The sequence below is a fragment of the Engraulis encrasicolus genome, chromosome 2 (genome assembly GCF_034702125.1).
Source record: "Engraulis encrasicolus isolate BLACKSEA-1 chromosome 2, IST_EnEncr_1.0, whole genome shotgun sequence".
NCBI lineage: Eukaryota > Metazoa > Chordata > Actinopteri > Clupeiformes > Engraulidae > Engraulis > Engraulis encrasicolus.
In genome coordinates, this window is record NC_085858.1 from 52,312,794 (window position 1) to 52,324,427 (window position 11,634).

An 11,634-nucleotide genomic window follows, 5' to 3' on the forward strand; every position below is an offset into this window, starting at 1 on the left:
CCCCAGTCCCCGTCTTCACTCGGGCAGCTGTTGAAGTGCCTCTGAAATGTGTAAGGGGTCCTACAGGGCCGACTTGAGCATGTGTGTGTTGAGTGAAACCTACGCATGTACGCGCCTATGCCTGGAGGGAGGGGTGCGCATGTGTGTGCTTGTATGGAGACGTTCCAGGAAAACATGGCAAAGGAGGACATAGGTCATATTGACGTAGTGCAGTCAGACATGGCAGCTATGTATATGTGCATGTACTGTATATAGCAGAACATATCCAGTACAGATCCTCTAAGATGTAGGCTAGACCCACCCACCTACACACGGTAACCTCACTCCCACACATATGCAGATCGACCCTCATGGAAACACATGCATAGAGGGCTACAGGAATGCATAAAGCACACCTGAATCACAATGCTACAATAGGATAAATGAATGGCAGCCAAGTGGCAGAGTTAAAAATTCAAATTCAGGTGTGGCAATCCTATTCTACACAGGTAGACGAGTGGTGAACAACCCAAACCAATTAAGATACAGCGTTCAACCTCAATGGCTTTTTACAAAGCCTCATTCAATGTCATTTAAAACAGAGGAACAATGGCCCTTGTCTCATAACCCCAAAGAACTCAAACTCTCCCTAACACACTATCAGGTTTGTAGAAATGCATTTGACAAGACATTAAAAGGACAAGTGCACCATTTTTAACATTATGCCCCTTTTCTGAGTTGGCTGCAATGTTTTAGAATCCTCACCACCACTTAGTTCATGTTTGCTGCAGTCTTTGTCATTTGGCTTATTTGGATTTCGGCTCAAACAGGTTTAGAATGGCCGTCAATGGGCATGTCCAAAATATGTTTAAGACTGCAACTCACCAAGTGTTCAGGGATACTCACTGGTACTCCAGAACAATATTTGTAGTGAAACTAGCTTCTGTAGTGTTTTATGTAGCATTTCGTAAATACTTTTCATTAATTCACAACATGAAAAATAAAATGACAGAAGCCACATTTTGCCTTCAAACTTGTTAGGGAACACCACTAACCACTTAGTGAGATGCATAATTTTGAAAACAAATGTTTGTGTTTAAGAACATATTTAGACATGCCCATAGAGATGGCAGCAAACATTTAAAACATGGTGAGTGTGACTAAAACATTGCAGACAACACAGAAAAGGGGCTCAGTGTTCAAAATGGTACAGTTGTCCTTTAAGCAATTGGCATTTACTACAGTCTCCGAGCAATCAGACTTGAGATTTAGTCATCTACTTCTTTGAAGCTAATAAGTAGTCCTTGTATCTACACTGCTTGAGCGCAGAGTTAACCACATGCTGTTTGGGTCTTGGCGCAGCTTTTACCAAATCCCAGTTCTGCTAAGGAGCCAAGAGTTTAAACCTGTTTTTACCCTTATGTCCATGCTGCAGGGAGGTGGAAGATTTAAAAAGGAAAGGACGCCAAACCATCAAACATCTAAATAATTTTACCTTCAGATGCCCCATACACACACAGATAACATTTGCTTAGGGAAACTGGCATTTAAACGCCTTTTCTTACTTGGAAAACTTACCAAGAGACAAATTCTGGAGCATGTCTGATAATTAAACTACCAGGCAAAGCTGGACATGTATAGCAATTTTGTTGAAAAAAAAAAAAAACACCACAAGAGAAGAAGGACGTACACTGTACCAATCACCACTTTATTATTTCCATTTAAATGTAAGCATCATGAAGACAATTTTACATAAAACAGCCATGGGCTCTCCAGAACTGCCTACAATTCAGCCATGAGGGGGGCATGGGGGACAGAGGGAGGCTCAGCTCAGAGATCACGTATATAAGCTTTACAGGAGGGAAGGATCCAGGGGACAAGATGAGATTCTGCCACCAAACCCCCATAAGAATCTGTCAACTCATTCAGTCCAGTGCCATGTGCAGAAGGGAATGCTGGGAAGGTGGAGGACTCAGTGCAGTGGACCTGTGGGGAGGGAATGAGAGAAAAGACAAATTAAAAAACAGGATTTGACTAGGATGCATAGAAAAGTTTACATTCACCATGTTTACATGACATTTTTAATTCTGAATGAATAATTCAGAATTAAAGAGTTCTGTTGAGTTTTTGGGCTTTCATTTAATTCCAAATTGTGACGTGTTTACATGGTGGTTTTTTTAAAGGGGAATTCAGCTTTGTTCAGAGTACATATGTTCAGTTAATTTAACGTAAACATAGCCATTGGTGACCTTTGGTTTATTTGACACAGCTAGTTAAAGTATAAACCTTTAAACCGTGAGAATAGCACTTGGAAAACATGATCACCAACACTGGTGAACATCAAGTCATAATGTATACTACAAACTTAAGCTACAAGCTTTTATTTTATTTAACTCCACCGTCTAGCTGTAAACCTGATCAGAGCCATGTTGGCATTTATTTAGTTAAGAACCCAACACCCCTGGGGTCTGAGACCAACAGGTTCACCTGACTTAACTGCAGGTCTCGGGGTTAACAAACTCAGGTTTTTGGCAGTGTACCCCAACGGTGGAATTAAGGCCATGAGGGAGTTTAAGGAGACGTTGCGTGCTTACATTACCCCGAGAACCGAGCTCCATGCCTCACGACGCCTCAGCAGCACTCTTCACACAGGCGGCAAACGCCTCCATCAGCTCCTTGCAGCCCTCCTCGCCGTTACCTGCCAAACTGGAGGAGAGAGAGAGGATGCATGTTAAAATACAAGTTCAATAAAGCGATTAAAAAAGGCACAAGGTCAAAATGAGGCATGTTCATCTGAAACTAGGTGCGGGATGAGAGCAGAAAAGCCAACCAATGGATAACAAGCACAGATCACCTGTGTAAACCCAAAATAAAATCCTTTTAAACGAGCTTGGGATGTTTTGGGCGTTAGCCCACCATCAGATGTAAGGTCTGCAGAGTGCACACGCAAAATGTCAACTAAATTTATATGACCGAATGTCTGGGCCGGCTTTCCTGCTGCTCTCAGACTTAACAATAAATCTAAAAACATTTACATTTATGATGCTTGCTTGCCAATGGTGCGGCAAAATCAATTATTAAAATTCAAATGGGACGAACTCATTATCATCCCCTGCCACCCAACCCTCCACTACTCAATAACTCAATCTGGAGACTGGTGAAGCTCGATGCATGGTGGTGGTGAAGCTCGATGCATGGTGGTGGTGGTGGTGCCCCCAGTCCGCTCCCCCCTCCCGTCAGCAGCATGGTTAGTGCAGTGTGTGTATGTACAGGGGAGAATTCCTAGCCCACTGCGCCAACACACAGCGGCAGACACTGACAGTGTGCATTAGTGTGATGAGGCGAGAGCGGTGGAGAGGGGGAGGAGGGAGGGCAGAGAAAACCCATCTGCGAGGACTGGGAAGAAGAAAAAAAAAAAAAGAGAAAGAGAGAAGGGAGGGGGAAACCACAGCGCAGAGTGCGTGCACACACACATGCATACACGGGCGGCCATCGCGTGACTATGCAAAACCCATGGAGCCCTGCAGGCAGGTATTGGATCGTGCATCCTTGGCTGTGTGCAACATTACAGCGACCAATGACGACCCACACCACACCAGCCCAGCCCTGCATGGTCCTCCAGCCCAGCCCCCTCCTCATCCTTCTTAAAAGGGCATCCCGAGCACGGCTCCACTGGCTCATCCCTACTCCTGCAGCCTCTCTCTCCCGCTCCCCCTCTTGCTCGCTCCATCTATCCATCCATCCAGTCCTCCCTCCCACACATGCATGCATGCATCTCTCCCAGCAGTGATGTAACACACAGCTGGCTGCTTCAGATTAAAGGAGGTTTACACCAACCACTTTCATTGAGCCCTGCGTGCTACGTGCGCATGTGCGAGAGCGCGCGTCCTTCTCCTGGCTTTTGTGCGCGCGCGTGTGTGTGTGTGTGTGTGTGGTGCGTGCATCTGTGTACATGTGTCCTGTAACTGCAGGGCCAACATGAACGACCCAGCAAGCTGTGCAGGAAATCATCCCTGGGGCAACCAAATCCCAATAATCCTACTGAGAGACTGGGTGGACGAGAACAAGACACCACACCGGCGTTTCAATATTAAATGAGAGCACAGGAGGAGGGAGAAGGTTGCGGTGGTGGTGAGGGGGGGGGGGCAGAAAAACCCCATTATGAGTTCAACACTACCTCACAATACGAGCTAGCCAAAACTGCCTAGCAAAGCATCACTGTTCTGGCCACTACAGGCAAACCCAATTAGGCGCCGATTATGCAACCGCTCTACACAAAAACTCTAATTAAGATGCAGCTCAGGGAATAAAAGGGCCAGGGAAATGCCGGTGGCGTGGTCTCGCTGTGAATGAAATGAGGGCCTGGAAAAGTCTGCTCCTAAAAAGTTGCAGACAAAAATGTTGTGACTTGGGCATCTACAGTAACAAACAGCGACGGTCATGATAAGATATTGAGCTAGGTTTTAGGTACCAACAAGCTGAAAAGCGATCCAAGGTGACAAGATAATAATGGCGGGCAGTGAAGCAAGTGTGGTTAGGCCATCTTTCTAATTGTGAAATTGAATTATTTACAGTGACAGACGCTCCTTATAGAGGCCACTGCATTATTCAGACGGGCCTACCTGATCTCCAAAAATTCCGTGCTCCTGGACACGGATGTTAAGGACACGAAATCCGTGTCCAGGAGCACGAATTTTGCCAAAATTCTGTGCGCCTGGACACGGAATTGTTTTCCGTGCTCCCGGACACGGAATTGTTTTCCGTGATGGGCACACGGAAGTGCTTTCTATAGGCTATTACCACAGCACCGAGTTAACTCCATCATTAGAAAATACATACCAAATGCTAATCCTAAACAAAATAATGCTATAGCAATTTAAGTTGTGCCCTGACCAAAACATTCCCTAACCTTAACCTGTCATTAAAGACATATTTTTGAGAAATACCTTTTCCAGTTGGTTGCTAGGCTATCAAACTCATATAATGAATGAAAGAAAACTAGCTGTGCCCAGACCAAAACAATCCCTAACCCTAACCTGTCAGTAAGAAATGTTTTTTTGAGACAAAATATTTGAAATGAGAAAAATCCTGAGAAAACACAAGACTGTGGAAATAGCCTATAGAAAGCACTTCAAACAATTCCGTGTCCAGGAGCACGGAAAACAATTCCGTGTCCAGGAGCACAGAATTTTGGAAAAACGGAATTTTTGGAGATCATGTTGGACGGGCACAGGTGAGATGAGCGCAGCCCAAGGAGGAGGGGAAGTGCACTGGACCAGAGGAAACCACACACCGGAAGTAAAAAGGTGAGTCCCCTTCACTGACAGTGAAACTTTCAGCCTTAAGAGTTCCAGATGAACAAGGAACCAGATGGCAGAAAAACTGGAGAAAACAAGATGGCAAAATTGGTTGTCTCAAAATGGTGTAGCATTTTATAGCACCATTCACTCACTAGCAGGCAGCCCACTTAACTGCCAAGACAATGTTATCAATGAGGAACCATGCAGAGACTTGATTTCCAACAGCGCTGAGCGGCATTCTTTGAGCGGAGTGGGGCCCACATACCAGTCAGTTAGTACATACACATTTGACAAGCAAGGACAAGGCATTATGCAACGCTTTAGCCTACACAGCAAACGTTGCTGAAAGATGCCAGTTAATGTTTATGGGAAAAGTTACCCTATGGCTGGTCATTAAGATACAAAGATGTAGCCTACAGGATTCTATACCTTGCCCTTGTCTATACGCAACTTTTTTTTAATACAGAGGGGCAAAGTTAAAAGGGCCTCCAAGGTCACGCCTTCCCACCATCCAAGGTCAGTCAAGGTCATCGTGTCATTTTATAACTGCTAACAGCGCATCTTCATTTGAGGGCATTGCAAACAATCTTGGTCGACTTGGGATGCATCCATCTTAGAATCATATGGTGATTTGTCTCGAGATTTACAGCGAGAGCAAGTCAGGTCAAAGCCAGAGAAGCCAGTCATTAATACTCTAGAAACACCAGTCATGACTACATCCGACTAGCTCTTAAATCAGAGGGACGAGACTGGCTGCACACTTGCCGAAGACAAGAGCATAAAACCCTGGAAGTGTCTGGTTCCCTCAAGAAACGCAAGCCTGCATATGGCGCATATCTCACACCCCAGGATCATGAAGCGAATGCATGGAGGGGTTACAAGCATGCAAGACCTATTTACGAGCAAGCTAAAAATAATCATCCATGGTATGGATTACTCAAACCAAGTCAGTCTTCTGAGAGTACTACATTCAGCTGGTCAGCAGCAGGATCATATAGACTTCAATGACAACAGCAAGAAGCCATGGTCATCAGGACGCCAGGCTACCAGAAGCAGCTCTGAGCCAATGAAGACAAGCAGCCCACTGAAGCTACAGGGTTTTTAAGACCTTAAAAAAAGAAATATTGAAAGTAAGACTTTTTAAGGATCCATGGAGACCCTGAAAAAAGGCCCACGGTGGTTCCCTTCTACTAGCGCTGGAACTGAAAATCCGAGCAGCAAAACAGGTTCTTTGACGTTGACTGGGGAATTAAACCTTACTGGGACACCGCCTGAGCAGGGTGTGAAAAAGCTCCCGAGATCCAATTATAGGATAATTAATTCAATGTCATTTCAGTGCATGCAGGATGTTGGTCTTCACTGACCTACCAAAGAAACTACTCTAGGGCACTGACCATTAAAAAAAAAAAAAGTCCTACGACACCCACAGGCTAGCGGCTAGTTAGCTAGCTAGGAATCCCCTGCCTCCCCTGCTGGCTTGAGAGCTGGCAGACTGACCAGGATCACACCCTCACCCCTCCTCAGCTTATCTCTGACTCACCACCAGTGCAAAATGGCTGAGCACATGGCACTCTTATCAGAACCTGTGAAGGTCCAGACCTTTCAAGAAGCTTGCACTGGCCCATTTAATCAGCTTGATTGCATCCAACTAACTCCACGGACAGTTAAAAATGGATGCAACAGAGCAAGCAAGCGTTTAAGTCACAGGGATCAACTCCTAACTTTGACATTGCCGCGTCAATGACAGGTAGACAAGACCCAAGGTTGGCTCAGCACAAACACTGCATGTCCTAGCCCCCACCCAGCCATTTTCAGAAAAAAAGGGATAAAACCCATAACGAGCTCACACTAATCCTACTGGTGGGGGGGTAGGGGGAGCTGCTGCACTGCAATGGCGAGTAGAACAGAATGCAGGAGTCCGCACGCTTGCACACGTTTGCATTTCTGTTGGAGATGTTGACACACAACAGTGCCTTGGAGGAGGACGGTGGGGGAGCAGACATGGAGATGCCTGAGGGTGCAGGGAAAGGAGGAGGGGGTAGCTGACTAAGGATGGAGAGTGGAGGAGCAGAAATGAGGGAAGAATGCGTGTGTGATGCAAGCAAATTCTCAGCCGCCAATCAGGCGTGTGCAAAGGCAGCGACAGCAGCCATCACGCCTGGACTCCAGCACCCACACGCCAACTGGCAAGCAGTAGCAAAGTGATCAAAATTGCTACATCTCACCAGCCCATAAAAATACAACTCAACTTGAGAATAGATTGAAACCATGAATGAGTTATGGCAAAAAGTATCAGTGACCCCCACAACACCAGTGTCCTCTTCCATCCCAATATGGCTACCCACCGTTCCACCATTTTCTCGTATTGCAAACGGCGACAAACTCCTACAATCAACTGAATCCTTCCTCCTCACTTGCACCCATCCAACACCACCCATCTATCCATCCATCCATCCACCTGGGCGAAAAGGAAAAATGCCCCAGCATAACCCGTCCCCGTCAGTCAAGACACTTCACCCCACTCCCGCCAGGTTCTGACCCGTTTCCTCACCCATCCCCTAAGCCAGTGTGAGTGGTGCAATGTGGACTCAAAACTCACCATTTGTCCAGGTCTGCCTTGATGGCCTCACAGGCGGCGGGCACGGGGGCCTCGGCGGGGGCAGCAGCGCTCTCAGAGTCCGACATGTTTAGTGCTGTGTCTGGCTGTGCGTCTTTAGCCTGTGAGCTCCTGTATATGCATGTGCAGAGGACAGGGGGAGAGAGAGCACACAGTGTGGTCAGAGTTGGCAAGTGGAAGAGAGAGGGAGAGAGAGAGAGGAGGGAGAGAGAGGCAGGGGAGGGGTGGAGTGTACACAAGAGGGAGGGCAAATCGTGATGAAGACAGCACACACATGTGGACATGAGTGCTGGCGGCAGGACAGGGGGAGGAGAGATCCATCCCGTCCCACTCGCCCAACAATAGGAGAGCTGGTGGGAGGGAGTAACCTTACCAAAGTTCAAAAACGTAGCCATGACAATTTGGCATCAAGTATAGGCACCTTATTGGTGCACTCCAACCCATTTTGGAAGGGGCAAATGCATTTGGGTCCAATACAAAACAAGACCAAAACAACCCAATCCTAGTTATCGATTAAATATGCCTAAAAATAAATGCCCCGGCAAGAGATATCGGCCTATCAATGACCGACGCAGTAGTGGTATGCAGGGCAGAAGCATGCACGTCAACGCACCTCTCAGTGGGCCATTTATCTTGGGGCGCCACCTGCTGGCAGTAGTATTGGCGGTAGGCCTAGCAGGCCATCAGCAGCAGAGCCTTTCTGGCCACAAACCAAGTCTTAGCTCACCAAGTGATTCGTGTTAAAAAAAAAAAAAAAAGTCTGCGCTGCTGACTAATACGTGACCTGCTGCCCCGTGAGAAGACCCTGCTTTGGGGGTCTTGGCGCATTTTAAGCGGATTCAAAAATCATTGGATTACCTGAAACGCCAGAAGTTGCAGGTTCATGTGGAACTTTAACCTGAGAGGCCGAGGTCGCGTGCATAGTCAGGGTCTGCTCTTACAATAGGCCTGCCACGTGCAAGAAGGGCTACATCTCGGTTAAAAAGAGAAGTTGTTTAAGCGGTCCATGTCATTACGAGTCAGAAAAGATACGCAATCTGAGGAGAAGTTGGTGAAATAGCGCCCAGCCGTGCAGCACAACCCCATTCATTCAGTAGGATAGGTGCCTCGGGAAAAATGGAACTTCATTCCATGTGTAAAGCAGCATGAGGCAACATTATCTGAAGAGATTCGAAAAAAGATGCAAAGGGGACACTGCTCGGCGCATGGATAGAATTTGAGGTATATTACACCAACATGTGGCTGTGACAAGGTCACGCTGAACAACCTGAAGTCCATTAACTGTTGGCCTATTTTAAAAAAAAAACACCCATGATGTGATAACGACCGTAGAAAAACCAGACAGCACAGAAGGTAACACTTGCAAGAGTAGCCTATTCAGCCTACATAGGCCCACTCAAGACAACTTTGCCATTTTTTTTAAAAGTGCGCAAAGAGTCCCGCTTTAAATAATCCCAACACTGCCAAACAGTCGACAAGGTTACAGCGATGTGTGCATAACCAAATGAAATAAAGACTAATTAGTTCCTCCACTTGTAGGTGAACAATTTGCATACAATCCATTTGTAATTGCGATGACGCCACTTGCGCTCAGATCCAGTTTCCTCGTGGCAAAACGGAAGAAAAGGCATTACTGACAAGCTAAAGTAGGGTCGAAGTCGTACCTGTAACCTCCCCGCGTGCCCAGGCTGAAAGAGTAGCTAATTAGTCCAAAAGTAGCCTTTTATACCTGCTGGCGAAACAACTGTAACCTCCCAACACACCGGTGTCCAATTGTGCGTTCAAAGACGAGTTAATACTGAGTTGTGGGTAATGAAGTCTTGACCATTCCCGTGCCTGTGGCTGCAACGCCTCTCGCTCTCTTTCTTATCTCATCAAGTTTCTTTCACCTCGTACCCTTCACAAAGTTCACGCATAACGCTAATTACACCATCGACAAAAGTACTTCAAAGGACAACGCTCACGAAATGGAGGAATAAAGCAGCTTTTAGTGGCTGAAGGATGATAAGGAGAAGGGCACCCCCTCCCCCGCCCACTCCCAACAACATCTAGAACACTGTGTACCCAAAGTACACATTTCCTTCATATTCATCAGGAATACATCAAAATGGGCTGCAGTCGCTCTTAATTAAATTATCATTAAATGCCATCCAGTTACCTTCTCTCTGTCCTAGCTGGTTGCGGCAGGAATGAACTAGAGGACGCAGCGCATAATGTTTAACAGAGGCGCGTAACCAGGGCTATAGGCTGCGCCTCACAATATATTTGCCCTCCCTCCCATCTCAAGGGGGGTCTCTAGGCACACGTGAGGTAGAAAAAGCGCGACAGGGTGTTATTCTTAGAGGTCGTGCTAACTTCCTACTAAAATAAAAGACAAGAAAAGAATACAACACACACATAAACAGAAACTTCTACAGAGTCACACTGTTGCCTTCCCCAAACTCAAGACACCAAGTTACTTTATACACTCATTTTTACACCTTGCACTCTACAGAGTTGAATACTATAGGGCACGCATTGACAAATGCATTTATGGCATTTATGCCCCATAATAAACAGTGAATTCCACCAAGGTAGCATGTAATTACAACAGCCTACCTAATGGACACAGTATTATAAAGATGTCATAACCTTACCCTAAAAAAATGTACCACTCACCGTCCCTTGACTCCTGTCAGTTGGTAAGAGAGGCTTGAGAAAGTCAGTAAGGACACAGGAAGTAGAAAAAAGAGAGCTGCAGGGCTGGCTGATGTATCTCCTTTCAATGTATGGCCGCCTATGGTTTGCAGGGGGCGTGTGCTATGTCTCTGTGTGTGCGCACATGTGTGTGTGTAGCGGTGCACGCACACAGAGTGAGAAGTAGACGCAGTGAGGCCCTGAGAGGAACTGCAGCGGAATTTCCTCTAAAGACAACATGCCAAGTCTCTCCTTTCAGAGAGAGGGGGAGAGAGGCAGAGGTGGATGGATCAATAATGGAGTGATATAATAGACGCTGTGAGGGAACACAGGAGAGGCAACAACCTCTGTGTGTTGTGCCAATGTCTTGTGTGTTAAAGTGTGAGACTGTGCAAACGGGAAGTCTATACAGACAAGAGAGGAAGAAGGAAGAGCTGAAATCTATACTCAATGACAAAGGCATGTTCTTGTCGGGGGAGGGGTGTGTGTGTGTGTGTGTGTGCGTGCGTGCGTGCGTGTGTGTGTGGAGTGTGTGTGTGAATGCGGGTATGGGTGTGTTCATGCACGTATGTGTCATGGCTGTGGAAAAGTATAAAGAGGGGGAGGGGAGACTCTGAAGAGGGGGTAAAGTCCTGTTTCTATACACTAACCATACACACACACACACTCATGAACACATACACACACACACACACGGACACACTCATGGACACACATACACAAACATACACGCACACTCTCTCTCATGGACACACACAAACACATGCACACACACGCGCACACACACAATGACACACTCATAGAAAGACACATTGAACAGTTTTTAGTATCTAGTCCTCAGGCATTGCATCTGCCGAGTCATCATTTACCACATTGCACTGCACACAATTCATGTGTGTACATGCACCACACACACACAAACAAGTCTCTCTCTCTCTCTCCCTCTCTCTCTCTCTCTCTCTCTCTCTCTCTCTCTCTCTCTCTCGCTCTCACACACACACACACACACACACACACACACACACACACACACACACACACACACACACACACACACACACA

At 46.5% G+C, this 11,634-nt stretch overlaps 1 long non-coding RNA gene across 3 annotated transcripts; it reads right to left on the reverse strand.

Annotated features, from left to right (window-relative positions):
- Positions 1 to 1,666: 1,666 nt before the first annotated feature.
- On the reverse strand, positions 1,667 to 10,579 carry LOC134441055 (uncharacterized). 3 transcript variants are annotated; one of them, XR_010033092.1, is made up of 4 exons: positions 10,555 to 10,579; positions 7,879 to 8,007; positions 2,574 to 2,685; positions 1,667 to 1,965 (listed from the first exon to the last, which is right to left on the reverse strand). It is a non-coding gene; the product is annotated as an uncharacterized LOC134441055 (long non-coding RNA). The 3 variants fall into 3 exon arrangements; XR_010033093.1 differs by lacking the exon at positions 10,555 to 10,579 and adding an exon at positions 10,055 to 10,078; XR_010033091.1 differs by lacking the exon at positions 10,555 to 10,579 and adding an exon at positions 9,561 to 9,671.
- Positions 10,580 to 11,634: the final 1,055 nt, after the last annotated feature.